The sequence below is a fragment of the Grammomys surdaster genome, unplaced genomic scaffold, assembly GCF_004785775.1.
Source record: "Grammomys surdaster isolate TR1022 unplaced genomic scaffold, NIH_TR_1.0 166, whole genome shotgun sequence".
NCBI classification, from domain to species: Eukaryota; Metazoa; Chordata; class Mammalia; order Rodentia; family Muridae; genus Grammomys; species Grammomys surdaster.
This window is the reverse complement of record NW_021604614.1, coordinates 6,789,524-6,817,064: the sequence shown is the minus strand read 5'-3', so window position 1 is coordinate 6,817,064 and position 27,541 is coordinate 6,789,524. Positions and strand designations below refer to the sequence as shown.

At 46.8% G+C, this 27,541-nt stretch overlaps 1 protein-coding gene across 4 annotated transcripts in view; it reads left to right on the top strand.

Annotated features, from left to right (window-relative positions):
• Positions 1-1,475: 1,475 nt before the first annotated feature.
• Tpst1 (tyrosylprotein sulfotransferase 1) overlaps positions 1,476-27,541 on the top strand; it is a 70,613-nt gene continuing 44,547 nt past the window's right edge. The window contains exon 1 of one of the 4 annotated variants that reach the window (XM_028766170.1): positions 1,476-1,580. The gene's annotated coding sequence lies outside the window, so the exon portion shown is untranslated. Of the gene's footprint in view, positions 1,581-7,525; positions 7,619-8,222; positions 8,376-19,383; positions 19,527-27,541 lie in introns of those variants that run through there. The other 3 variants (XM_028766169.1, XM_028766167.1, XM_028766168.1) reach the window with 3 other exon arrangements.

The window sequence follows — 27,541 nt, the reverse complement described above, 5'->3', positions numbered from 1 at the left end:
TCTCTCTCTCTCTCTCTCTCTCCCTACTGCTCTACCATCTCTAATGTCTTTTTCTTTTTTCCTTCCCAAGTGACGAGATTGCAGGTTGGCCACCACACCTAGCTTTGGTCGTTGGTTTTGAGACAGGATCTCCCTGGGAAGATCTCCCAAGATCTTCCTGCTTCTGCCTCCTGAATGCTAAGAATTACAGAAGTGCACAGCCATGCTCAACAGCAAGCTATCACCTACCAATCACCTACCAATCACCTATCTATCTATCTATCTATCTATCTATCTATCTATCTATCTATCTATCTATCTCTACATATCTATCAGTCTGTCATCTATCAATCATCTCCATCTAACGTCTATCTATGTATCTAATATGTATCTAACAATATTTATCAAATCTGTTCTCTGTATTATCTGTCAACTATTATCTATCACCTTTCTATTTTTATGTATCATATAGACATAAAATAAATCTTAAAAAAAGCCCAAACTTGTGTATTAGGCATAATTCTCATATAAATGTCAACGTATCCTTTCTTCCTTTTGGATTCTTGAGACAGGGCTACACTCTGTAGCTCGGACTAGCCTGGAACTCACGACGTGTATGTGAACTCATAGCAATATCGCTGTCTCCAGTCCTGGGTGCTGGAACACAGGGCTCAGCGGTTTTTCCTAACAGAGTTCTGTAGACGGCTTGTAAATTTATGCAAATACAAAGCGGGGACCTGAGGAGATGGCCGGGTGGTTAAAGCATTTTTTTTCCACAAGTTCAAGTCTCTTAGTTCAGATCCCCAGAATCCACTAAATGTTGACAAGTTGTGGTGTCCCACATGTCACTCTGCCCCCCAGCCCCCTGTCAGAGACGGGGATCCCTAAAGCAAGCTGGCTAGCAAGACTTGCTGTATTATCAAGCTCTGGGCTTGATCTCCAGATCCTGCCTCGGTGACTAGCAGGATAGAATAATCCAGAATGATTCTTTACATCAACATCAGGCCTCCATTTGCACAGATGCACACACACCTATACACAGGCACCCTCACCCCACGTGTACAAAAACATGCGTGCACACATGTGCATCACACACACAAGAAAAGTAAAAAAAAAATGTAAAGATAAAATTCAAGTAGCCCAAAATACTAGTCTTTCTGGAGGCTCTGGTGTATGATGGTCTGATGATGTCATGCTAAGGATGTGAGAAAAATAAAAATGAAGGTCAGGTGTGGTGTTGACTTGGAGTCTAGCACTTGGAAAACTGAAGGGGGAGGGTCAGGGTTCAAGGCCAGCCTAGGGTATATAGTAAATTCCAGGCCAGCCTGTACTACAGGCTGTATGAGACTGTCTCTTAGTGTGTGTGTGTGTGTGTGTGTGGATTCCTAATGGTTTGTTAGAGTAGGTGTGGCCTTGTTGGAGGAGGTGTGGCACTGTGGGTGTGGATTTGGAGGTCTCTTCCTATGCTCAGCCTCGGTCTAGTGTGGAAGAGAGTCTCCTCCTGGGTGCCTTCGGATCAAGCTGTAGAACTCTCATTTCTTCCAGCACCGTGTATCTGCATGCTTCCTGCCATGAAGATAATGGGCTGAACCTCTGAAACTGTAAGCCAGCCCCAACTAAATGTTGTTCTTTATAAGAGTTGCCTTGATCATGGTGTCTATTCACAACAATGAAGCCCTAACAAAGACAGAGTCCATGGTGTTGTGTATAATATGTAAGTTCTTTACCGGTTGTGCTACAGCCCCATGGATTTACTTAGGAGAGGTTGCCTTTGTGAGTTCTGGCTGAGCTCAAAGTCCACATGACTGACACAGTTAGAAGCTTCTAGTTCCCAGGTACTCAGAAGATTTAAAGGGGAAGGACAATGATTTCAGGCCCAGCTACTATGTGGCGCATTGGTTCAGCAAGTCCTAAGTCCTCTAAAATACATACATACACACATACATACACACATACATACATACATACATGCATACATACATACATACTCAGAGCTGGAGAGATGGCTCAGTGATTAAGAGCATTGATTGCTCTTCCAGATGACCCAGGTTCAATTCCCAGCACCCACATGGCAGTCCATATCTGTAACCCTAGTTTCCCTGGAAATCCAATGCCCTCTTCTGATCTCTGGGGGCCCTGCACGAATGTAATATGCAGATATTCATGCAGGCGAAACATCCACATACATAAAGTAAAGAATCAGGGCTGGTGAGATGGCTTAGTGGTTAAGAGAAAGTACTGCTCTTCCAGAGGACCTGAGTTTAGTTCCCAGCACCGATGTCAGGTGGCTCACAAACTATATGTTTAGTTCTATGGTAATCTGACACCTCTGACCTGTATGGTAGTGTATACACACACATACACACACACACACACACACACACACACACATGCGTGCACACACACATACACAAATCTTTAATTGAGTGTGGTACACAGGCCTTTAAAGCCAGCTTTTCAGGAGGCCAAGACAGATAGATCAGTGTGAATTCTAGGCCAAGCTAGCCTACACACTAAGATCCTGTCTGTCTTATAAAAGAAAAAGAGGAAGGGGGGATAGAAAAAAAGAAAGAGAAGAAATGTTACCTGTAGGCTGTAAATGACTCATTTGTTCAATGGCACCGCAGGAAATTAATAGACCTTCTGTTAAGCATTCAGGGACTTGTCAACAATTTGTCCGTGCTTGTGTTTGTGTCCATCCTGTGGGCTCCAGGCTTGCTTCCCTCCCCCACGCTACATTGACTATCAGCCCAGAGCCAAGAACAACAGCACAGCAAACATTTGTAAGGAGGCGAGCAAACAGGCAGGAGCATGTGGAGGTGCTGTGGAGGAAGGCTACCCCACACGCAGAAGCGTGAAGCCCTACAGATTTGCTGAGCCTCGGAGTCTTCTGGAAATACTGCTGCGCTCTGTCTCCCACATAGTTCTGTCCCCATCCCCCACCGTCAGGGACCAGTGGGGGCTGAGGAGGGACATGTTGACCCTTGGTCTCTTCTTTTCCTACAAACTGGCTTCTCTCCAAGGCATGAGGGCAAAAGGTGAGCTCCCTTGGGGTGCCTTGAGGTTTCTGATAGAGAGATACTGAGGCGGAAGAGGGACCTAGTGCCATCGCCAGCGAGATGATGTTCAGCGTACAGTCTGTCCCATGGTTCTAGGCACAGATTTCTGCTCTGGTTACTTTCTCTTCCCTGCCCAACCTGGCACTGGATCTTGGCTTGGCTCTGAAAACTGGCCAGCCCCACTTTCCTTGAATGGCTGGAAGCTTTAGTGGGACTGGGCAGGGGTCCTCAGTGGTCAGAACATTTCTGAAGACTTCCAAGTGTCTCTCAGCTTATTTATCGCAAAGACGAAAACGGTCACTTTATACTGGGGACGTTTAGATTCTGTGTTCACTGAAGCATAGATGTGTCCCCAAAGTGAGACAGACAGACCTGTTGCTACTGAGAAAGGCAGAGTGCCACACCTGGGACAAATAACTACTGTGCCTTCTCAATGGAAGAGAGGGGAAATGACTCAGTGAGAGTGGTGAGGTAATAACGGAGGGGAAATAGTACGTGATGATATTGTTTGTTAGGTCATAGAATCAAATTAATGCTGGATTTACTTATTTATTTATTTATTTATGTATTTATTTATTTATTTATTTGGTTTTTCGAGACAGGGTTTCTCTGTGTAGCCCTGGCTGTCCTGGAACTCACTCTGTAGACCAGGCTGGCCTCGAACTCAAAAATCCACCTGCCTCTGCCTCCCAAGTGCTGGGATTAAAGGCCTGTGCTACCACATCAAGCTCAACATGCCCATCTTAAATTCACCATTGAATACTGCTTCTCCAGAGGACCCAAGTTCCGTTCCCAGGACCTGTAACGGGCAACGGGCAGCTCACAACCATTTGTAACTCCAACTCTGTAGACTCAACTTCCCTTAATGGCCTTTGTGGGCACTGTATCCATGTGGCATATACAGACACATATGCATAAATAAAAAATAAATATGTAAATAGAATGTTCTTCAAAGACTGCCCCTGACACTGGTGAAGTAATTCAGGAGAAAGAACATAAGACTGTGCCTGCAGTTTACTCTCAAATGGATCAATAGCTGTGACGAATAGTGAGATGTGTCTGTCCATCTGTCTCTGTCATCTTTCATCTGTCTATCCCACCACCCATCTGTTATCTATCCATTTATCATCTGTAATCTGTCATCTTTTATCTGCCTACCATCGATAAACTCTCCTATCTATCTATCTATCTATCTATCATCTATCTATCTATCTATCTGTCATTTCTTCTATGTATGTATGTATGTATGCATGTATGTATGTATGTATGTGTATATATATGTATCTGTCATTTCTTCTATCTATCTATCTATCTATCTATCTATCTATCTGATCTGTGATTTCTTCTATGTATGTATGTATGTATGATGTATGTGCCATTTCATCCATCCATCCATCCATCTATGTATCTATGTATCTATCCATCCATTTATCCATCTATCTATCCATCCATCTATCTATCTATCTATCTATCTATCTACCTATCCTCTATCTGTCTTCCATATTTAGCAGCTATGATAACTGTTTACAACTGCTGAACCCACAGCTGGTTCCCTGCTGAAGAGTAAGCATTATGGAGTTAATTTCCACCCCATCATTTGTTTTAAGGCTCACCTTTTTTTTTTTTTTTCTAAATAAAGGGTTTTGTTCTTTTTCAGTTTTTTTTTTTAAGACAAGGTCATGTAGGCTAGGCTAGCCTTGAACTCCTGACCTTCCCGCCTCTAACTGTGAATGCACACCACCATGCCCAGTCTAGTTTTTAGTGATGTATAAATGTATCTATAGTATCGAACACTTACAAAATGAGTGACCTGTGTAATTGCAAGAAATTATTGATTAGTCAAGAAACAGTGTCACTGCCCACTGTAGCAATGCTTCTGCGGGAGGGTCACGAGTTCAAAGCTATCCCAGGTGTCTTAGCTCATCCCTATAGCCCTAGCGATTAGAAGGCTGAAGCCAGAGGTTTACCACAAGTTAAGGGGCTACATAATGGGGGAGAAAAAAAAAACAAGCAAAACTATCGGGTGCTTGAAGTTTTCAGCTTTAGGCTTTGCCCTGGGACTATGTTGGCCTGGGTTACCTTCCAGGCAGTGGAGCATTTCCTGTCTCTGGGGTCTATAGAGCATGTGGTGGCAGCTCCTGGGGCTCAGGACATCCCATTGGCTGCCTCTAGCCTGGGCATGTGGCCCTTGTTCCCTGGCATGGGTAACTTGAAGTGGTATTTTTGGAAGGTGCTGCACTCTGTAGCCATGTGGAAAATGCCTGCTCATGGGCTGGGCTGGATTTTAAGATGCTGATGTGGCTTCAGGGCTTGACCTGGCCAGGGCTCTGGTACCTGGAGGTGGGGAAAAGCGCAGAGGCGTGCTCCTTTCCCTCTCTTTTCCTTGAAATTGTATTCTTTCTTTCTTTCTTTCTTTCTTTCTTTCTTTTTTCTTTTCTTTTTTCTTTTTTTTCTTTTTTTGCCTCCACTCAATCTATCCCACATGCTCTGAAAGAACGGGGAGGGGCCTCCTGTAGCTCACCGCCTCTTTGATGCTGCCTGCAGGTAAGCAAGCGCTTTCTTGTCCCAAATTAGCCAAAGGCTCCTGGATCCCTTTATGGAATGCAAGTTTAACCTTCAATTTCTACATTGTAGATCTTGGCTGTGATGTCCTCGCCTACAGCTTCCTGCCTTTCCCTGGCAGGGAAACCCCACTCCTCTCCCGTTCCTTCCCTGTGTCCCCGGTAGCCCTCAGGAGCAGCTGTGGAGTTATTATTCATCCATCTCTTGCTTACCCATCCACCCATCCAAGCTGCCAGGTCGGAGTGGAAAGGCTGGACGTTCAACCATCTTTTGCCACATCATTTCTATACGTGATAAGACCCTTCACAGCCATCTTCGCGTCCACAGTTCTTCTCAGAGCCATATCTGCAGCACCAAATTCTGTATCTTCCCTTCCCTTGCACACCTAACCTACCTTTCCGCTCCGCTCCTGCTTGCAAGCCCTTTGCCACAGCCTTCTCGTTCCTAGAGTCTCAGGAACTCAGAAGCCTCTGAGCTTCTCCCCTCCCCTCCTGCTCCATCCTTTTGCCGTGCCAGATCCCGGAGGGATGATTTTTTATAACAGTAGCCCTTCCAGGTTTTAGGTTTGTTTTGTTTTCAGTACTAGGGATTAAATCCAGGTACCTAGTAAGCTGGACAAGGGCCACACTGCTGAGTTATACCCCCCCCCTCCGCACCTCACTGGGGAGTCTGGGTACTATTGAGCCACATCCCCCATCCCTTTCTGTGTGAGTCTAGGCAGGAGTTCTCCCATTGAGACACACCCCCAGCCTTTTACTGTGGGACTCTAGGCAGGTGCTCTACTGCAGAATCTCACCCCTGGCCATCCACTGGGGGGGGGGGCTTCTAGAAAGAGTTCTCCCACTAAGTGATGCCCCCAGTCCCTAACTGGAACATTTATGGATCCCTCTACTTTAGTCACTGTAAATCTCTAAGATTGGACATCATTCTCTAGAAACCATTTGCTCACAGGAGGATGACAAGAAGTTCAGATTTGGCTTCGAGGTCCCTGAACCCATGCTATCTCTAGTCTGTGTCAACAGAGTAGAAATTAATGCTTTGATAGAACCTGGCAGAGACGTGCATGGGGATTGCAAATGAGAAAGACCGACTTCTCCTCTCCCTCCCAATTCTTTCTCCCCTTTTCTTAGCTCTCCCTTCTTTTGTGTTATCAACATTTAAATATATCTGGATGTGTGCATACATGCATGTATGTATGCATTCATGTATGCGTGCATAGATATATGTATGTATGCATGCGTGCATGCATGTATGTATGTATAGCTCAGACTGGCCTCGAACTCAATATGTAGGTAAGAGTGACCCTGAACTGCTGATCTCCTGTCTCTAAGTGCTGGGATTGTAAACATGCTCCCACACCCATGCTACCTCCTTCATTTTTGTTTGTTGCAATAGAACTTCATGCAGCACAGACTGGCCTCCAATTCACCGTGAAGCTGAGGCTGAACTTGAATTCCGGATGTTCATGCGGCAGACTGGCTTGTGCTGGGATGATAAGCACATGTCACTATTTCTGGCTTATATGGTGTTAGAGATGTTCTGGGCCTTATGTAAGCAGGGCGGGCATTCTAGCAGCTGAGTTCCATCCCCAACTTTCCTTTTTAAAAATTATAAACACTGAGATAGGATGTTGCTATGCAGCCCAGACGGGTCTTGAATTCTAACCTGTCTTGGCCTCTCAAGTCTTGGGATAATAGATTTTGCCTGGCTTCTGGGCAGTGGGCAAAGGGAAAGTTGAGGAAAAGTTTTGTTCTGTAATAACATTTAGGCCTGGAACTCACTTAAGCAACTGAGACTGGCTTCAAAACTCCTGGCAATCCTTCTGCCTCAGTCCTCTGAGATATTACAGATGTAAGTCATCACACTCTCTTTCATTTATACGGTTTTTTTATTATTATTTTTTATTTTCAGACAGGGGCTCATGCTGTCCAAGATGTCCTCAAATTCCCTCTGTAGCCAAGGATGGCCTTGAAGTTCTGATTCTCTTACCTCGCATGACCTCAGTATTGGGGTTAGAGGTATGTACCACCAAATCCAGTTGACGTTGGGGATGGAACCCAGGGCTTCGCACCTACTAGGCAAGCACTCTTCCCACTGAGCTCCATGCTCAGCCTTCACGTATACTTTTCTGTGGTATGGAATACTGTGCAAACGGACTTGTGTGCTTGACTGCTGCGTCGAGCAATGGCCAGCCAGTGGAGGGGACTTTTTAGGAACGCTGTTTTTTTTTTTTTGTTTGTCCCTGTCCTGTTTCAGGGCTGAAGGCCTTCTTGGACATGTGAGGGCCCCGGAACATGTCCTAGTTCCCCTCCAGTTAGGCCACCGGCTCCGTTACTCCAGCAAGAAACTACCCTTGTAAGGAGCAGCAGGGTTACCCCCTTTTGCGAGTTCGACAAACGCTGGGCCCGGATGTCAGACCCCACCCACCCCTCAGCGCCTGCCCCACGGGCTCTCTCCCAAGCCCCGCCTCCCCCCGGAACCGACAAATCAGAGATGCAGACACATCGCGCGGCCGGGCTCCGGGTAGCCAATGGCGGCGTGCGTGAGATCTTGCGGCCACGCGGCGGCGGGAGGCAGGAGCTGAGGCGGCGACCGCGGCCAGTCGCTGCTGAGGCGGCCGCGGGTGCGCTTCTCGGCGGGGCCGGCAGGGCCGTCGCCTGGCGGTGAGGACGCGCTCCCGGGCCGGGCGCCATGGCCACCAGCTAGGGCGGCCGGAGAAGCGGCCGAAGCCCAAGATGCCGGAGCGACGGCACGGCTGCGCCCCCGCCATCGTAGGTAAGCGGCGCCGGGCTCCGGGCGCCGGGCTCCGGACGCCTCCATCCTTCATCCCGCCTGCCCCTTCCCCCATCGCCCCGGCCGCCCGGAGCGTCCCGCTCCTTTCGCCTAGCAGTCCCGGGCGCTCCTGCCGTGTCTGTCCAGCAGGCATTCAGATCTCCCCTCGCCGTACCCCGACTCACCTGCGCACGCTCACTGTGGCATCCCTAGCCTTGATGGAGACCGTCATCCCGTGTTTTAAGGACCCCCCCACCCTTTATTTTATTTATTTATTTTTGAGACATCTCACTGTGTAGCCCAGGCTGGCCTTGAATTCAGAGTAACCCTTGTTGACTTCGATTTATCACGTAGCCCACCTCGTCTTCGAACTCACTGTGTAGCCGAGGCTGGTCTCAAACTTAACTTTGTAGCCCAGGTTGGCCTCAAGCTCATGTAGATCAGGCTGGCGGTGGTCTTGTCTCACTTGGGATGAACAAGCATAGGGCGCCGTGAGTCCGCCCCCCCCGCCCCATGTCAGTTGCTGACTCCCTTCATGGAGTGGAGCGTACCCTTTAATTCAGAGACCCTTTATTTCCTGTTCATCTCCTCTGGCTTTAATCAGCCTCTACCTTTTCTTCCTCTCTTGACACTTGACACTTGAGACATTTCCCATGTTCCTGATGCCAGTTTCTTTATCATCATCATCATCTTAGATTCTATTTTATATATATGAATGCATGTATGTATGTGCATGGTGTGTGTGCTTAGTGCCTGAGGAGGCCAGAAGAGGGCGCTGGGTACCTGGGAGCTGCAGTTCGAGGTGGTAGGGAGCCACCATGTGGGTACTGACAATTGAACCCCAGTCCTCAGCAAGAGCAACAAGTGCTCTGAGCACTGGCTCCAATGACCCCTCCCCACCCCCCACGAGTCAGGGCCTCAAACTAGTTCTAGACTGGCCAGAACTGACTATAGCAGCCTTGAACTCGAAGCAGTTCTGCCTCAGCCTCCCAGTTGTTGAGATGACAGGGATGAACCACTGTGCACATTGAGCTCCGTACTTGAAACAGTGCTGGAGACAAGCCAAGGGTAAAAACCTGACTACCTGAGTTAGAGCCTCCGAACCCAGAACATGGTAGAAAGAGAGAACTGGTTTCTGCAAGTTGTCCTCTGACCTCCACAGGAACCATGGCACACGTAATTAATATAATATATACAAATAAGCATCATAGTTTGTCCTTAGGTTAGCTGTTCCCATAACGTGGAAAGTCTCATTGATGGTCACTTGCACATGGATGGTCTAGCACAGGGAAGGTAGCCCCGACGTTGCTTAGAGGACTTGGGAGACCTTTGACTTCTGCTTGTGTACTAATCCTACATTGCTGTTCAGATGTCTTTGCTACTTGGCTCTGACTGTTGGCACTGGCCTCTCTCTGTCTCTCTCTCTCTGTCTCTCTGTCTCTCTCTCTCTCTCTCTCTCTCTCTCTCTCTCTCTTGCTGTATATGCATGTGTCTCCCACTTAACAGAGTAAGTTGGTGAGCGTTAGGCCTGGGCTCCTAAAGGTTTGTCCTCTTTGCTTGTTGTTTGTGCTGATTTGGTTCTGATCTGTCTTTTTACCTCAGGAAGAGGGGTCCTCATTCCTAAGGAGGACCCACTTATCTGCTTTCTGAGTGCTGGGATTAAAAGCATGTGGCTCGGCATACCCAGGGTGTTTATTGTTTTCAAAGTTGTTTTATTCAGTTCCTGTTTCTGGTAAACCTCAACTCTCAGTTTTCATCTCTGCTGGATGCCTTCGTCGTCTCAGCATTTCAAACATGGTTAGTTGTCCCTTCCTTCCTCTTCTGTCTGCTTGTAACCTAAGCATATATATGACCATTTCTCCTTAGAAATCTTAGAACCAGGAACTTGTAAATAGAGCTGGCTTAGCAGTTAAGAGTTTGTACTATTCTTGAAAAGAACCTAAGCTCACTTCCCAGAACCCATGTTGTTTGGTTCACAATTGCCCTTAACTCCAGTTCCAGAGGTTCTGACGCCCTCTTCTGGACTCTGGGGCACCTGCACTCATGTGCATACACACACACACACACACACACACACACACGTCCCCCAAATACACCTTTAATAATAAATTAACTGAATAATTTAACAATAAATAATAAATTGGTTTCTTACTCCTTGCTTTGGGTCTGTCCTGTATCCTATTATGACCTCAGGTCTTTTCCTCTCTTCACTGACAGAAGGTTGGCTCGGGCAATGTCTGAGATGAGTGTGATCTGTCGTGTGGGTGCTGAGAATTGAACCTGGATTGTCTGGAAGAACAGCAAGTGTTCTTAACCACTGAGCCATCTCCCTAACTCCCCCAAAGTGATGTTTAAAAAAAAGATTTATTTATATATGTGTATGTGTCTGTATGCATGAATGCGTGTGTGTGTGTGTGTGTGTGTGTGTGTGTGTGTGTGTGTATTTTGAGGGCCGTATGTGTCAGTGTATGCATAGAAGCCAGAACAGGGCATCTCTGGAACTTGTGACTGTACAGCAAGCGCTTTTAACAGTAGTAGCATCTCTCCGGCCTCCGAAAGGATGTTTGACCCTTTACCTGTAGACTGGTATGGGAAACAGCAGGGAGAAAATAAAGTGTAATAAAGGGGAAGGAAAGGGGCGGGGTCAGATCTCAACGTGTGTCTGCTTTATAGAAAAGCCCTCTCCCCCTTCCTTTCTCCCTCCCTTCACCTTTTTCCTCCTTTCCTTTTCTTTCCTTCCCCTTCCCTCCTTTTGTCTTTTTCCTTCCTTCCTTCCTTCCCTCCTTTCTTTCTTTCTCTCTTTCTTTTGGCAGGGTTTCTCTGTGTAGCCCTGGCTGTCCTGGAACTCACTCTGTAGACCAGGCTGGCCTCAAACTTAAGAGATTCACTTGCCTCTGCCTCTCTAGTGCTAGGATTAAAGGCGCGCGCCACCACCTCCCCACCTACGAGAAGCTTTCCGTGAGTGTGAGTGCACATGAGTGTGGTCAGAGGACTACCTTGGTGTTGGCCCTCCCCTTCTACTTTGTATGGCCTAAGGCAAGGTCTCTGTTTCCTCACCATGTATGTCAGGCTATAGCTGATGGGCAACCTTCCAGAAAGCCTCCAGTCTCCACCTTCCACCCTCTGTGGGAACATTGAGGTTATAGGCACACATTACTGTGTCTGGCATTATATGAGTTCTGGGTGATCCAGACTAAGGTCCTCCTCCTTGTATGGGGAGCACTTTGCCCCACTGAACCATTTCCCCAGTCTTTGTGCCCCCCCTTTGTGATAGGATCTCACTCTAAATTATTCTGACCCTTAATTTGCTACAATACTTCTGCCTCAGGCTCCTGAGTGCTAACGTGAGCCATCATGCTGGGCTATCTTAAGCTTTGTGTCTCCTGTCAGAAGTCAGAAGTACCTGTGATGGTTGCATTTGCTTGTTTACATCTTTTGCCTCTTTCTCAGCTCTAAGGGTGGGGCTTTGAAATCAAGATAGGCGTCTATGTCTGCATCCTCTACTGTGTCAGGTAACATGAATAGACATTGAAAATACTTTTTTTTTTTTTTTTTTTTTTTTTTTGGTTTTTCGAGACAGGGTTTCTCTGTGTAGTCCTGGCTGTCCTGGAACTCAATCTGTAGACCAGGCTGGCCTCGAACTCAGAAATCCGCCTGCCTCTGCCTCTCAAGTGCTGGGATTAAAGGCGTGTGCCACCACTGCCCGGCTGGGAATACTTTTTATAAAAAAAAAAAAAAAAAGATTTATTTGATTTTTAATTGTGTGTGTGAATTTCTATATGTGAATTTGTAGGTTTGTGTGAGTGCAGCACCTGCTAAGGCCGTAAGGGGGCACCAGATCTCCAGGAGCTGGAGTTATAGGTGACTGTGGACCTCTTGATGTGCTGATAATCAGACTCGGGTCCTCTGCTTGCAAGAGCAGCAGCCACTGCCCGTCTCTCCAGCTCAGAGCATCTGCATCTGCTTTGAAAAGAGCCCTCTGGTCCTCTGGTAGTGTCGTGGAGGTAGTGTCCTGGAGGAGCAGTTAGACAGAGGCAAGGCTGGCTTCCTGGAGGTCAGCACAGGACGTCGGTGAAGATGGTGAGGTCTGCGGAGCTCAGGGGTAGATCTGAGGAGAGTGTTGGGGAGTTGGGTCTGAACTTCAGGATCTGATGAATCAAGCTCAGCAGGCTTGCCACTCCTGATCTGCACTCCACCAAGAGCCCGGAGACCACTTCTCCGTTTCTGGCTTTGGTAACTGTCCTGCTGCTGTTTCTATTCATCCTGTGAGAAAATGCTGGAAAAGGAACAGGTTTTGAAGGGAAAAGGAGAAACCTACCCATGTATATGTTATAGAGTCCATTCTGCTTGCTCAGAGTCGTCGGGATTCTTGCTTGTATAAGAATTCACTGGCAGTTTTGGAACCCTTTGATGAATTTCCAGAGTTCTGAGAAAGGTGATCTTAATCATTTGCCAGTGTTCTCGTTACTTTTATGAAGAGCAGACTTTTTGAAGTCCCGGACCACTCTACCATCCTAGAAGTGTGTGTGTGTGTGTGTGTGTGTGTGTATACACTAATAGTTTACCTTCTTGGGACATTTTGAGGGCTTCTCTAAGCTCTCTATGAATGTCTCGTTCCTCAGATCTTCCGTCTTGATTGCTCCGTCTGTGGTGTCACTGCCTGAAGCCGTGGCATTAACTAGTCGTCTGATTATTTTTAACAAATGCTTTGAGGATATGACCAGTCATATGAAGGCATCTCATATTCTGTCCAATGAAGATCAGTTTTAAGAATGGAACTTTTTCAGTGAGCTGCTAGGCAGGGTAAGTAGAGGCTCTTGAGGCCATTGTTTTGTTGGGAGCTGCAGTTCTGTCCTGCCCTTTTCAGTGGCTGCTGGTGTTCAGAAGATGTTTATGAGGTTGCTGGTTTTCAGAGTTTCTTAAGAGCTGGGGAAAGGGAGGGAGGCAAATTATAGAGCCGCCGAGCTCACTCTGCTCCCTGAGAGTCCGGCTTCTTTCTTGTATAAACATTCCTTGGATGTTTGTAAGCCTTGGGTGAGTTTTCAGAGCTCTGAGAAAGCTGGTCTTGATCGTAGTCGTTTCCTGCATTTCCAGGAAGAGTGGACTTTGGGAAGTCCTATCTACTGACCCAGGAGCTCGTCTCCTGTCTCTGCTTCCATTATGGTGAGGGAGGGTTCCTGCATTATTTTAGCACATTTGTTTAGGCCACTGGTAACTCTGAAACACTCCAGATCTGTGTTTCTGTTTTATGTTGTTGTTTCTGATCACCAAGAATACACTGAGTGTTTAATATTCCCTCAGTATGTGTCCATGCCCTCTTCTGCTTTGAGATTTCTCCACAGGATACCTACATCCTTTCCCCAGCTCCCACAGTGGGGCTGTTGCCTGTCCCCTACTCTAGCGCCATTTCCTCTATCCTGCCCCTTGCCAGCCCATGGATACACATCTTCCTTAGTTCTAGAAGTCTGTTCAGACTTCCCGTTTGACCTTTTATCATTCCATCATGGCTTGTGTGGAGGTTTCTTACCTTCCTCTCCTGAGTTCTTTGCAGGCAGATGGTGAGTCACATTTGTCTATATGCTCTGTGTGTTGGACTGAGATGTCGGGGTCCAACTTCATGGCAAGAGGAGTCCGTCCGCACTTAAGATAATGGTACTATGGATTGCGTTTTATTTATTCAGTACCAAATTAAAGGATGTTTCGTATTCTAGAGAAAGTATTCTGGCCTCTCTCATGAAGTCCTCAGAAAGGTGCAAGACAATTAAATAGTAAGGCATTTTCATTTTGCTCAAAAATTATAATTATGGTTTCTGATGAGCAATTTCATATCTGTCTTTAAAAAGATGACAGAATTTCATCTGTGAGTAACTAGGTTGGAGGCAGTAATTTCCCACGGCATAAGTGAAGAAGTTGCTTATATGGGTAGTGACTAGGATAAAGTAAAGCTGCACTGGGGCTGGAGAGATGGCTCAGTGGTTATGAGCACTTGCTGCTTGTCTTAGTCACTGTTCTGTTGCTAAGAAGAGACACCATGACACAAGACAGCTCTTATAAAAGAAAGCATTTAGTTGGGGGACTTGCTTACAGTGATAGATTTTAGATTTTTAGCTATGATCATCATGGCAGGAAGTATGGAGGTGTACAAACAGATGCAGGAGGAGTAGCTGAGAGCTACTCCTGGTCCACAGGCAGAAAGAGAGGGGGGATGCAGGGGGAGACACTCTGGGCTTGGCATGGGCTTTTAAAACTTCAAAGCCCATCATGCAACAAGGCCACACCTTCTAATCCTTTCAGTCCTTTCAGACATCCTTAGTCCTGGTGACTAAGTATTCCATATTAGAGCCTATGGGGGTCATTCTTATTCAAACTACCACACTGCTCCTGCAGAGGACCTGAGTGTGCTTTCCAGCACTCACATCAGGCAGGCTACAGCTGCCTGGAACTTCACTTTTAAAGGACTTGATACCCTTTTCTGGCTTCTGAAAGCACTTGCGGATATGAGGTACACATAAACTCTTACAGGCACGTACATGTACAGAAGGCCGAGGCAGACGTCTCTCTGTGAGTTCAAGTCCAGCCAGGTCTACAGAGTGAGTTCTAGATCAGCCAAGATCATGAGACTCTGTCTCAAAAAACAAAACAAAAACAACCACAAAAAGAACAACAGTCACAAAATCTTAGCACAAGAAAGCCAGAGCTACCTGGCCATGTATTTTCTGGCCTCCATTTAGATCTGTTACCCCAAGATCAGGCCTAGTTCTCTCTCCTTAAGCTCATCCAGGTAAACTCTGTGGAGAGGAAAAAACTGTGGGAAATGCATGCTTCTCACTCATGCAAGCGAAGAGTGCACACATGGTATAGGCTTGTCTTCCATTGTTCTAAGTATATTTGAGATGGTTCTTCCAGAGAAAATATGGGAGGTTTGCTCATGAAAATCTTAAAATTCACTTCATTTCTCCTACAACACATACAAGGCTTTTTGTTCGTGTCACCGTAGTGTCTGGGAAGCACTGTAACACAGAGTGAGGCCTAGCTGCATTCTGGCTTGGCCAGCAGTTTGCCAAGTAATATAGGAAGGACACCATCCTCCTGCACCTCAGTTTCCTCACATCTAAATATTCTGAGAAATGTTCCTTTTCTTTGGCTTCTTCCCCACTTCCCCATATCCCACAGTGCATGATCTTGAACCCAGGCCCTGAGTTCAACCCTCCTTTTTAATTCTTGCATCAAGCATAATTGATCAGAGTAAACTTAGGATTCTGTCTTAGACGTCAGTGGGAGTGGGAACTGACACAAGCAGATGTAATAGACTAATAAATGAAGAGTGGATTAGGGGCTAGGGAGATGGCTCAGTAGTTCAGACTTCTTGTTGCTCTTCCAGAGGACCCTGGTTCAATTCCCAGCACCTACTTGTTGACTCACAACCATCCCTACCTTCAGTTCTAGGAGATCCAGTGCCCTCTTCTGGCCTTCACAGACACTGCATACCGGTGGTGCATAGACATATCTGCAGGCAAACATCCATACACATTTAAAAACGTACAAAGGAGGCTGGGAGAGGACTCAGTGGGTAAAACACTTTCCACAGAAGTGTGAGGCTTGAAAGTCAGACTCCCAGAACCTGTGTAGAAACCAGGTAAGCATTTCAACTCTGTTTTCCCAGCCCTTGGGAGGCAGAGGCAAGATCCCAGGAGCAAGCTGCTTGGCTGAAAGATCCCACGTCAATAAAGTAGAGAGTCACTGAGACGTTTGAGTCTTCACATTCATACACACATATGTGTGCATGCATTTTACACACATACACATGCAAAGAAGCCAAACCAGAGCAGGTGAAAGGAAAGGAAAGGAAAGGAAAGGAAACAGAAGTTGAACTGTGTAGTTCTTGCCTTCCTAAAGATAAGGAAATTTTAACATTAAATTTGGAAGAAAGTACCAGTAGGCTAATCTTAGGGAAGTGTTAGCGAGGACGTTTAAATGTGGCCATTCTGTGCTTTATTGAATAACCAATATGCATATACTGTATTATGTTGTAGTCCATGGAGAAAACTAGAGGGTAAAATATTGTCAGTACCTTCCACGAACTCACCATAGACTCTAGTTGCAGCCGTCCCTAACATCACTAACTTCTTGGCAGTTGAAACAAATGTATTCAAAATGAATTCATTGCAGTTCTCAGGGCTGGAGAGCTGGCTCAGTCGGGGACTCACAGTCACTCCTAACCCCAGCTCTAGGACTTCCAGGATCTTCTGACATCTGTGGACACCTGTACTTATGTGCACACACCCACACACAGATATACATATTCCTGATTAAAAATAAACAAAGCCTTGCTTTCAAGGAGCCCACAGTTTATTGGAAAAGCTGACATATAAGCCCTCTACTGTCACGGAGTGGTGTGATACTATTGCAACAGAAAGGATGGCTTGAAGTTGAGTGTTGAAGGGATGAGTGGGTGTTAGCATAGGCATGCTACCTTGCAGAAGCAACTCAGGGATGCTTCAGGCTGATACAGGCAGAATTGGACAAGAGAGAAGGGGAGGCCGGTGACATGGGTTGGTTATAGAGACCAAGTGGCAGGTGAAGGCTGGAGCTGGACCATCAAGGAGTTTCCTTGTATTTTAGGTATGGATTATTTTCTGAGAGGAATTGCCTGTTGAAAGGTCTTAAGCAGGGGAGTGTTGAGTGTATTTGCATATGGGGCAGTTTGCAAACTGAGTGGAGAAAGTCAAAATTCAGCAAGAGGCTGTGGGGTTACTGTTATTTACCTATTTATTTATTTTGTGTGAGCACACCCGCCACAGTCAAATGTGTAGAAGTCAAAGGGCAACGTGAGGGAGTTACTTCTCTCCTTCCTTAGGCTTGAACTCATGATGTCAGGCTTGGTGCCAAGTGTATTTACACACCGAGCTGTCTTGCTGGTCCTGCTGGAATTCTGTAGTTTTGTTGATTGAAAAAAAAAAAAAGATGATGATGATGACCATGATCATATTCATCATCTAACAGCAGAGTGGGGCTGGAGAGATGACTCAGCAACTACAAAAATTGGCTGCTCTTTCAGAGGACCTGGGTTCGTTCCTGTTGCCCACATGGTGGCGCACAGCCATCTGTTAGCTCAGTTCCAGGGGTCTCCATGGGCGCCAAGCACACAAGTGGTACAGACACACCCATACACATACAATAAAACTAGCAAGACCTTTTAAGGATAGCATAATTGCAAAACTTCGTCATCGCTTTCAGATGACTTCGTTTCTGTTTACTTGTAGGTCTTTTGCTTTACTCCTTGATTATTTTGTTGACTGTTTGCTTTGTTTCAGATGACTCTAGGTGTTCCAAGAAGATTAGGAAATGGTACTTCACTCCGTATTTACCTGTGGGTTCCTGGCTTTATCCTTACCCGCTGTTCAAGTATCCACAGCATCCTGGATGATGATGGGTTTCACAGAGATTGCCGTGGAGTGGAGTGAACTAACCACAGGGCAGTGGTCTATGTGCACACACAATGCTTTACCCAGTAGTTTGAGGTTGCAGAGGGGGAAGTGGTTGATTTGGGGCTGGAGGATGGGAAACGAGTACCCGGAGAAGGCTTCCCTGAGGAGATGTGTGTGAAGGCAAAAGGAGCAAGCACAGGCAGTGGTTGACCAGCTGGAGCTGGTGGGAGTAGTGCTGAGGCCAGGCTCCATGGCACCAGTCCTGCTTGGGAGGTAGGGGGCGGGGGGACAAGGACCAGTGTGTGGGCGCCCTGGGAGCTGCTCTTTAAAAACTCTTCCACATGTGGACTGAGGACGGGACTCGGTTAGTAGAGGGCTGCCTAGCACGCACAAGGCTCTGGGTTCCATCCCTAGCACGGCGTAAACTAAGCATGGCGGCCCACACCTGCAGACTGCTGGGACATGTAAAGGCAGGAGGATCAGAGGTTCAAGGGCCACATGAAACTCTGTCTTAAAAAAGAGGAAGGCAACAAATAAAATGATTAATAACAACAACAACAACAATAATAATAATAATAATAATAGAAAAAAAAAGAGGAAGGCACTTCCGCCCAGCGGCGCTGAAGGAGAGCCTGCAAGTCCCCTTCACTTCCTCTGCTCCCCGCCTCTGCCTCTCATAAGTCCACTCTGGTCGCTGTGAAAGGCTTCACCGCTGCTCGTTTTGTGGATTAGAGAGCTATGACTCAGTGCTTTATCTAATGCCAGATGACTAAGAAGCCCGATTCAGACCGAGCCCAGCCCTCCCCGTCTCTAGTCACGAACTGGGCTTCTGCTAGACCAACTCAGTGCCTTCTTCTCTCCGTGTTCTTGTCTAGATTCATTCCAAAATGTACAGAGTTGATAGAAAAGGTATACTCTTGACTGAGTGACTGAATGGAAAACACACACACACACACACACACACACACACACACACACACAATGTGTTCCATCTGTTTGTGTTACTTGTCATGAGTTACAGCCGGTAGTAAACATGGGCTTGAAGAATCCAGACGAGGAATATGTCAGCAAAAGCAGACAGCATGTCTCTGCGTGCAACGTTGAGAACTTGTGGAGGCCAGGGATAACTTTGTGGAGTAAGTTGTTTCACTTTCACACTGGTTCTGGAAACAGAACTCGGGTCTCAGGCTTGCATCATTGGTCAGCAAGTGCCTTCTCCCGCTCCACTGCACCGCCTTGCTGGCCCCATCTCGGCTTCCTGACAAATCATACATGTTCAACAACAGATGGTTATATCGAGCCTTCTGTGATCCTCACTGAGTTTCAGCAGGTCAGCTTACCAGTCTCATGTCAAATGTCCTCCTCCACACACCTGCCCTCCAGTGGTCCTGACGCAGGTCCCAGATAGTTTCATATAAAACAGCTGGAGTTTTTATCTTGTGATCCCCTGCCCACCCCCCACCCCGATGTATCCTAGGTTTTAGTTCCTGTTCTTAATGCTTGGCCAGCTTTGTCCTCGTGACCATAGGGCTTACTGAAGTATGCTGCTGCATTCTGTTTTGGCTCTTTGCTCCTTGTCTTTGGGTTTAGGGCCAGCCCCCATGTGTTCCGACCATGGGTCCTGACTGCTCTGATGCAGTACAGGGCTTGTAATGGTGAGCTCCCTGGGTAAGATTGGAAGTGGCTGCCGAAGTTGTTGGAGATTAACCACTGGACACATCCTTCGGTGAGTGCAGTCATGAGCTACAGTGAGTTTTCTTTATGTCTAGGAGCTAGAAGTTAACGCAGAAACTACCAGGGAATGGACATTAGCTGGCAGGATGGCACTGGTTTTGCCACATTGATTGAGTGGGAAGTTCATGATTACCCATGAGGAGCTGATGGTTAGCAAAGGAAAGAAAAGGCTTAGGGGCGTGGCTCATTTTTTATTGTATCTTTGCCTGACACATTTCCCAAGCACCTTTTTGGGCATGGAATGTAGCTGCTTTGCTGATTGTAGTGTCAGGCTGTATGAGCTCTACCCATGAGTGCACATAACTGGGCCTGTGTGTGCAGTGAGTCCTGGCACGGGCTAACTAGCCACCAGCCTACCTGTACCTGTGCTTGTTGACTGATTTGTTTTTTCCATTACAATGTTTTGAGATTCATTTTTGTTTTATTCTTTGAGATTATAATGTAAATGTATCATTCCTCCTTCCTTTTTCTCCCTCCTTATCCCCTTATGTCTCATTCAAATTCATGGTCTCTTTTTCTTTTGATTTAAATTTTACTTATATTTTATATACATTATGTTTTGCCTGACTGTGTGAGGGTGTCAGATCTTGGAGTTACAGACCATCATGAGCTACTTTGTGGGTGCTGGGAATTGAACCCTGGTCTTCTGGAAGAACATTCAGTGCTCTTAACCACTGAGCCATCTCTCTAGCTCCGGTCTCTTTTTAATTATTGTTACATGTATATGTACATATGCATATACATTTTTAAATATAGAACCACAACCCAGTCAATCCATATAATGTTACTTGTATGTATATGTTTTCAGGGCTGAGCATTTGGTATTGGGTAACCAACTGGTGTATTTTTCAGAGAAGAGTATTTCTCATGCTCTCAGCATTCCTTAGTTGTCTGTTACAGGAAGCAGAGGAATCCATGAGCAAATGAAGTCCTGTGTGGGTATATGTTGTTGACACAGGTACAGCCATGTCCAATCCAGGACCCACTGGAAAATGTCAAAGCCTTCCTCTAGTCCATGTGTGTGATGTTGATGGCATGTACAGGATATTCTTTTCTTGAATATTCATTCACAGCCCAAAGACTGCTCCCCTACAGAGACGGCTCCTACTAAGGTTAGCTAGTTTTTCCCCATGATCCAGCTGTAAGCCACAAACTCTGTCACATTGGTTATCTGTGTGTAATAACCCTGCTTCCTTGTTCAGTTGTATGCAGTAATCTCTCTCCCCTGGTCAGTCTATAGAACCAATATACTGAGTCTCCAGGTACTGCAGTTTCTCCCTCAGAAAGCCCAGTCCACACAACCGCAGCTTTTCTTTGTGTCTGTGTCTGTCTGCCTATTCTTCATTCCCTCCCTGCTGCCTCCAGTCAGGTCTATCCTTGGAGTTCTTGGTCTAGCGTTGAGGCCCCTGGATGTTCCTCCTTCCACACTGGCTTATCCGCAAACGTCATCTTTGTTCCCGTCATGGTCAGGCAGCCATGATGGTGCCACTTCATGGGTGTAGCGACTCTCAAATGTTTGGGAGAGGAACTCTCACAGCACCTTCCTGGGCCTCTGGTCTCACAATGTCCCTGCCCCCTCCTCTGCAGTTCTCTTTGGGCCCTAGGTTCAGGAGCTGTGGTGAAGATACGAGGTTAGCTTTTGTGTTATACTTCTGGGTGTTTTGTCTGCATCTATGTCTGTACCACATGTGTGCCTGGTACCCACTGTAGCCAGAAGAGGGTGTCAGATCCACTGGGATGTAGTTATAGACAATTGTGAGCTGCCATGTTGTAGGATTTGAACCTAGGTCCTCCAGAAGAGCAGTCAGTGTTAACTGCTGAGCTACCCATCCCATCCCCAGCCTTCTCCCCAGTCAACACACCTGCAGAGCCCACACCAGGCCCAGCATTGTGGCATTTTCATTTTACTTATCTATCATGTCTGTGTGGATAAAGGAGAGGTGGATGGGCTTGTGCCACAGCGTGCATGTAGGCGTTAGACGGCAACTTGCAGGAATTGCTTCTCTTCCATTTTAATGTGAGTTTGGGGAGTTTAGGCCATCAGGTTGGCGGCAAGCATCTTTAACTCATGGAGTCACTTTGCTGGCCACTCGTTACTGTTTTCATTCTTTATTATTTATTTACTTAGCTATTTGAGACAGGATCTCACTAGGGAGCCCTGGCTGTCCTGCTCTGTAACCAGGCTGGCCTTGTTCTCACAGAGACCCACCTGCCTTGGCCCCCTGAGTACTGCCATTAAAGGTGTGTGCCACCACATTAGACAAGTTGCTTTTATTATTTATTCTACAAGTTTGGGTGTTTTGTCTGGTTCTCTGTCTGTGCACCATATGTACTCAGTGCCCACAGAGGTGAGGAGAGGAGTTGGAACCCCTGAGAGTGGAGTTACTGAAAGTTGTGAGCCATCATGTAGGTGCTGGGAAGAGCAGTCAGTGCTCTTAACCTCTGTGCCATCTCTCCAGCCCATCAGTGCTGGGTTTTTTTTTCTTTGATTTATTTATTTTATGTATGAGCACACTGTCGCTGTCTTCAGACACACCAGAAGAGGGCATCGGATTTCATTACAGATGGTTGTGAACCACCATGTGGTTGCTGGGAATTGAACTCAGGACCTCTGGAAGAGCAGTCAGTGCTCCTAACCGCTGAGCCATCTCTCCAGCCCATCAGTGCTGTTTTTAACTAGAAGAATTACTTGGTAAAATGTGCAGAGATTTTGGGGAGGGGGTAAGATGCTCGCCCGGCACTCACAGCCTTTTCTATGCTCTCTGACACTGCACGGATGATGAAGAGGAAGACAGAGAGAGCGATCGTGACGCCCCAAGTCCAGAAGCTCTCTGCTCTTTCTGAGGTGTCACTGTCACCTGGCTGTCACCTGGCCTGCTGAGACAGTGTGCTGGAGTGGAGCAGTTCTGTTCATAGTGTTGCAAGCTATGTTTTACACTGTCTCACTTTCTCTTTTTCTTGAGGCTAAAATGAAATGAAACAGTCTAGGGTTCTGTTCTGGTTCTGTTGAGCGTTACTGTGCAAAGGCCCCAGTTGAGAAAACACCACTACTACTTTTTTTTGAAAGGACATGATGGAGCACTTAAAGTGCTGGGAAGAGGCCTCTGTGTGCACGTGTCACACAGATGTCCATGCACACTTGCACGTAGTGGTGGTAGTGTGTGTAAGGGACGAGGTCAGGTCAGCATTTACTGTGCGTTTTTCTGTTTGACTTCCCTAGCCTTTCCTGGTTTCATATGTATCTCTGGACCTCTTTCACCTCGCCCCTCCCATCGCCCTCACTGAACCCTGCTTCCCACCAGGCCCTCCTGCTTCCATGTCTTTTTTTATTTTAAAAGATTTATTATTATTATTTTAGTTATGTGTAAGGGGGATATGTGCACATGAATGCAGGTGCCCACAGAAGTCAGAGGTGTGACATCTGGATCCGGGGCTACAGGCAGTTGTGAGCCACCTGATGTGGGTGCTGGGAATCAAACTCCGGTCCTCAGGAAGAGCATTATGTGCTCTTAACCACTGAGCCATCTCTCCAGCTCCTGCCATACTGCCATGTCTTTTTTTTTCCATCTTGCTCTCTCTCTCTCTCCCTCCCCCCCTCCCGCTCACACTCTCCCCCCCACCCCATGTGTGTGTGTGTGTGTGTGTGTGTGTGCGTGTGTGTGTTGGCATGTGTGTTCATGTGAGTACAGGCAGCTGGACTCTGTATGTCTTTCTCAATCTCTGCCCACTTTATTGAGACAAGGTCTCTTGCTGAACCAGGAACTCATTGTTTTGGCTGGCCTTAACTGGCCAGCTTGCCCTGGGGAATCCCTTTCTCTGTTTCCCAAGTGCTCCAATCACCATGCCTGCCCAGCTTTTTTTTTTTTTTTTTTTTTTTTTTGTGGATTCTAGGGAGCCAAACTCTGGTTCTCACAGTTGCTTGGCAAGTGCTTTATCCTTTGAACCATATCCCTAGCCCTGTGCTTTCTTCTTAAAGGGTTGTTTGCCAAGGGTTTGAGAAGAAGCACAGCCGGGTGTGTAAGCGGGTGTGAGCGGAGACCTCAGGTTTAACACTGTCTCTTATGCAGAGAAAGGTACTGCCTAGTGGGTTCCTCCGGAAGCTTGCTGGAGGTGCAGCATGCAGTGAGAGCTGGCGCTCTGCTAAGCCTGCTGTGGGCGAGCCACAGAGTAGGCAGAGCCTTTAGGGTTTAGGGATTGACAGTCTTTTGGAATAACTGCATCTGTAAGATAAACTGCAAAGGGACATTGGAAGAACTGGCTAGACCTCGGGAAGTGCTAAGGGTAATATACTGCTTGAGCCTCAGCCTGTTCATCTGTGAAGTGGGCCGACCCAGAAGTCCCTTTTATCAGGGATGCAATATGGATCTGTCAGCTTCCAATTTGAGAACCATCCAAAGAGGAAGTCGATCTTTGTAAGTCAGTGAAAAGGAAGGAGAAAGGAAGGCAAAGCCAAAGACCCCCCATCTTGGATTTTTACCTGGCCAGCATGCCCAGGTGACTGTCCTTAACTAGGGCCATCCGGTTGGTTAGGGGTGCAGAAGTCACTGGGAAGAACAGAAAGACCTATGTTCTGAGAGTACATTGGAGAATCCGCCGACACGCGTCAGCATGCTCAGGACTGGTAGTTGACATATTTCAGTGGAAAGTTGAGGTACTGTAGGCATCAGTCATACTAACATTTTCTTTTCTTTTTGAGCTATAGTCTCCAGCTGAGGTTGGCCCCAAATTCCATATGTAGCTAAGGATGGCGTTAAGTTCCTCATCTTCCTGCTGGACCTTCTAAAGCACTGGGATAGGAGACATGTTTGCCCTGTTAACTGTTTTATTTTTGTTTTTGAATTTTTTTTTCAAGACAAGGTTTCTCCCTGTAGCCCTGGCTGTCCTGGAACTCTCAGTAGACCAGGCTGGCCTCCAACTCAGAGATCCACTGCCTCTACCTCCTGAATGCTGGGATTAAAGAAATGTGCCACCATGTCCAGTGTACCTTGTTAATTTTTGTTAGGCGTACACTTTTTATTTTTGGTTTCAGAGGGGTAGCTAGTTGTTTGTTTTCGTTTCACAACTGAGTGTTTTTTTCCCTCCTGGGGATGGAAACCAAGGCCTTGTGTGTGCTAGACAAACACTACCACTGAGCCACTCCCCAGCCTTTAGTTGACTTTCACCGGGATGCTAAGTCATCTGCCACCTATTGAATCCTAACAGTTGTCAAAAGTTAGCAAATTAAATGTGATTTAAAATGTGAACAGTGTAAGTTTTAATCAAAGAACCTTGCTATTTCAGAAGAATCCATTATTGCTTTACTTCTTGGCTCTCTCGTAGCCTGCTTGTACAAGCTCTAAACAAATAGAATGTTAGAAAACCACTCCTGTGACAATCTGAAGAGAATGCAACCATCATTAGAGCCCCAAAAAGCTCTGCTCTGTTTCACTGAGTGAACTGAGTACGCTTTGTCCAGATTTCAGTTATTTTGAAAGCCTTTTTCTTCGGATCATTTTCCTGTCAATGTCAGTAAAATGTATCCTTCACTTCCTTCATTACCGTTGAGCCCATGGCACTGAGCGCTGTTTGGTCAGAAGCATTATGTAGCAATTGGTCTATTTAGGGCCATGGCCTCCTGACCTAGATCCACCCGTTCGTCTCTGTGAGAGGCAGTGTGCTTTCCCTCCAGTTCTCCTTCATTGAGAAGAGAAGACAGGAGCTGTAGGGAAGACTCAGTGGTAGAGCACACTTTGCTCTTGCACTGGTGTCAGACAGGTCTCACAGCTGCCTAGCTGTAGCTCCAGAGGATCTAGCGCCCTCATCTGGACACAACCAGCACCTGCACGCATGTGCACACACAGTACACATAACCAGTAATACAAACAATCATTTAAAAAGAAGCAAAACTTACATATAGTAAGACTGACCTGTTCCCCACACAGTTCTTTGACTTGTTTTGTTGTTGTTTTGTTAGTGTCTGGAGAGGAGTGTCATGTAGCCAAGGCTGCCCCTTAACTCCCGATCCTCCTGTCTCCACCTCCTAAGTGCAGGGATTACAGGCCTGTGCCACCATGCTGGATTTATGTGGTGCTAGCCATGGAACCCAGAGTGCCATGCATGCTAGCCAAGCACTCTCCCAATTTTGTCTGTGCCGTGCACATGTGGGTATGCATGTGTAGGGAGGCGGTGCAGTGCACGTGTGGGCGTGCGTGTGTAGGGAGGCCGTGCAGTGCACGTGTGGGTGTGCATGTGTAGGGAGGCGGTGCAGTGCACGTGTGGGCGTGCGTGTGTAGGGAGGCCGTGCAGTGCACGTGTGGGCGTGCATGTGTAGGGAGGCTGTGCAGTGCACGTGTGGGCGTGCATGTGTAGGGAGGCCGTGCAGTGCACGTGTGGGCGTGCATGTGTAGGGAGACCTTACGACTCCCTCCAGTTTCATTCCTCTGGTGCCATCCACCTTTTATTCACTAAGCAGGTTAGGCAACTGACTTGTCTCTACCTTCCTGTGCTGGGATTGTACACAGAAGCACATAGCATTTGTGAGTGCATGAGCCCTGCTTTTTAAATATGTGTGTGTGTGCGCATGTGTGTATGTAAACAAGTGTCTGTGGGTCAGAGAAAACCTGGGAGTCAGTCCTGTTTCTGCCCTGTCTCCAAGGCTTGCACAGCAGTGCTGTTTCCTTCTTAGCTCCTCCCCACCCTCTCAACGTGGAGTTTGAGGGTGGACATGCGGTTCTATTTCCTTAAAGCACTTTGCCCACTGAACTTCCATCTTTAAGTTAGTTATTTTAGGTTGATACCATTCTGATATCTTTATAGTTCTGAAACTTGAAAGTGTGAGCCCTCCAACTTTCTTCATCAAGGTTGCTTTGGCTAAAATGAGATTTTTAGAAACCTAAATTTTATCAGTGTCTCCTTGCTTAAAATGCTTTAAGTCCGTACTGTTTAATTATGTCACACAATTATTCTCACCCCAGCTTGCCCTGCAAGGTTTGTCATCCAGCCCTGACTGGTTATCTCATTTGTGCTCTTGCTCCCTGCCTTGTAACTACATTGGCCTTTTCTTGACTTGTGACAGCTTTCAAATGCCTTCTCAGTATGGGCTCCTGTGCTCTTCATTTGATACTGCCTCACTCCTGCTCTCTCTTCAAGTCTTAGCCCGAGTGCTGCTTTAAAAGGAAGACTGATTTGAGGGTTGGCTTTAGGAATGTACTTGTCTAGCAAGCACGTGGATGGGAGTTTGATCCTCAGAACACAGAGCGTGGTGCTGCATGCTTGTAATCCCAGTGCTGGAAGGGTAGAGACTGGTCCAGCCTCAGGCTCACCCGACTGCCAGCATGCCATAAATGGTGATTTCCAGGCCAGAGGAATATTCCTGTCTCAAAAGAGGTGGGTGGTGGTTCTGAGGAGGACACTCGAGGTTGACTTCGGATCTTTACAGGCATACATCTGATACACACACACACACACACACACACACACACACACACACACACACAGAGAGAGAGAGAGAGAGAGAGAGAGAGAGAGAGAGAGAGACAGACAGAGAGACAGACAGAGAGACAGAGGGGAAGGGGAGACCAGAGTGGCCTCTATTTAAAATACTAACTTAGGAACTAGATGTATGGCTAAGAGTATTTGCTGTTGCTCTAACAGATGACTCACGTTTGGGTCCAATCTCCCATTTCAGGTGGCTCACATCTGTCTGTAACTCTAGTCCAGGGACTCCAACACCCTCGTCTGACCTTTACAACAGCCACTGAACTAACACTCCCCCCTCTCTCTTTCTCTCTTTCTTTCTCTCTCTCTCAGTTGAGGCATCTGGTGCTGACAGCTGGTTATTTGGCCCTTTGGTTCTTGTATTTTTATTAGATGCCCTGCTGAATTATTTCCTGCATGTTTAAAATGTCAAGCTATGTCCTGTGTCCTCTGTCATTTGGGTGAAACACCCCCAGCTCTATAGACTGCCCCCAGCTCTATAGACTGCCCCCCCAGCTCTATAGACTGTCCCCAGCTCTATAGACTGTCCCC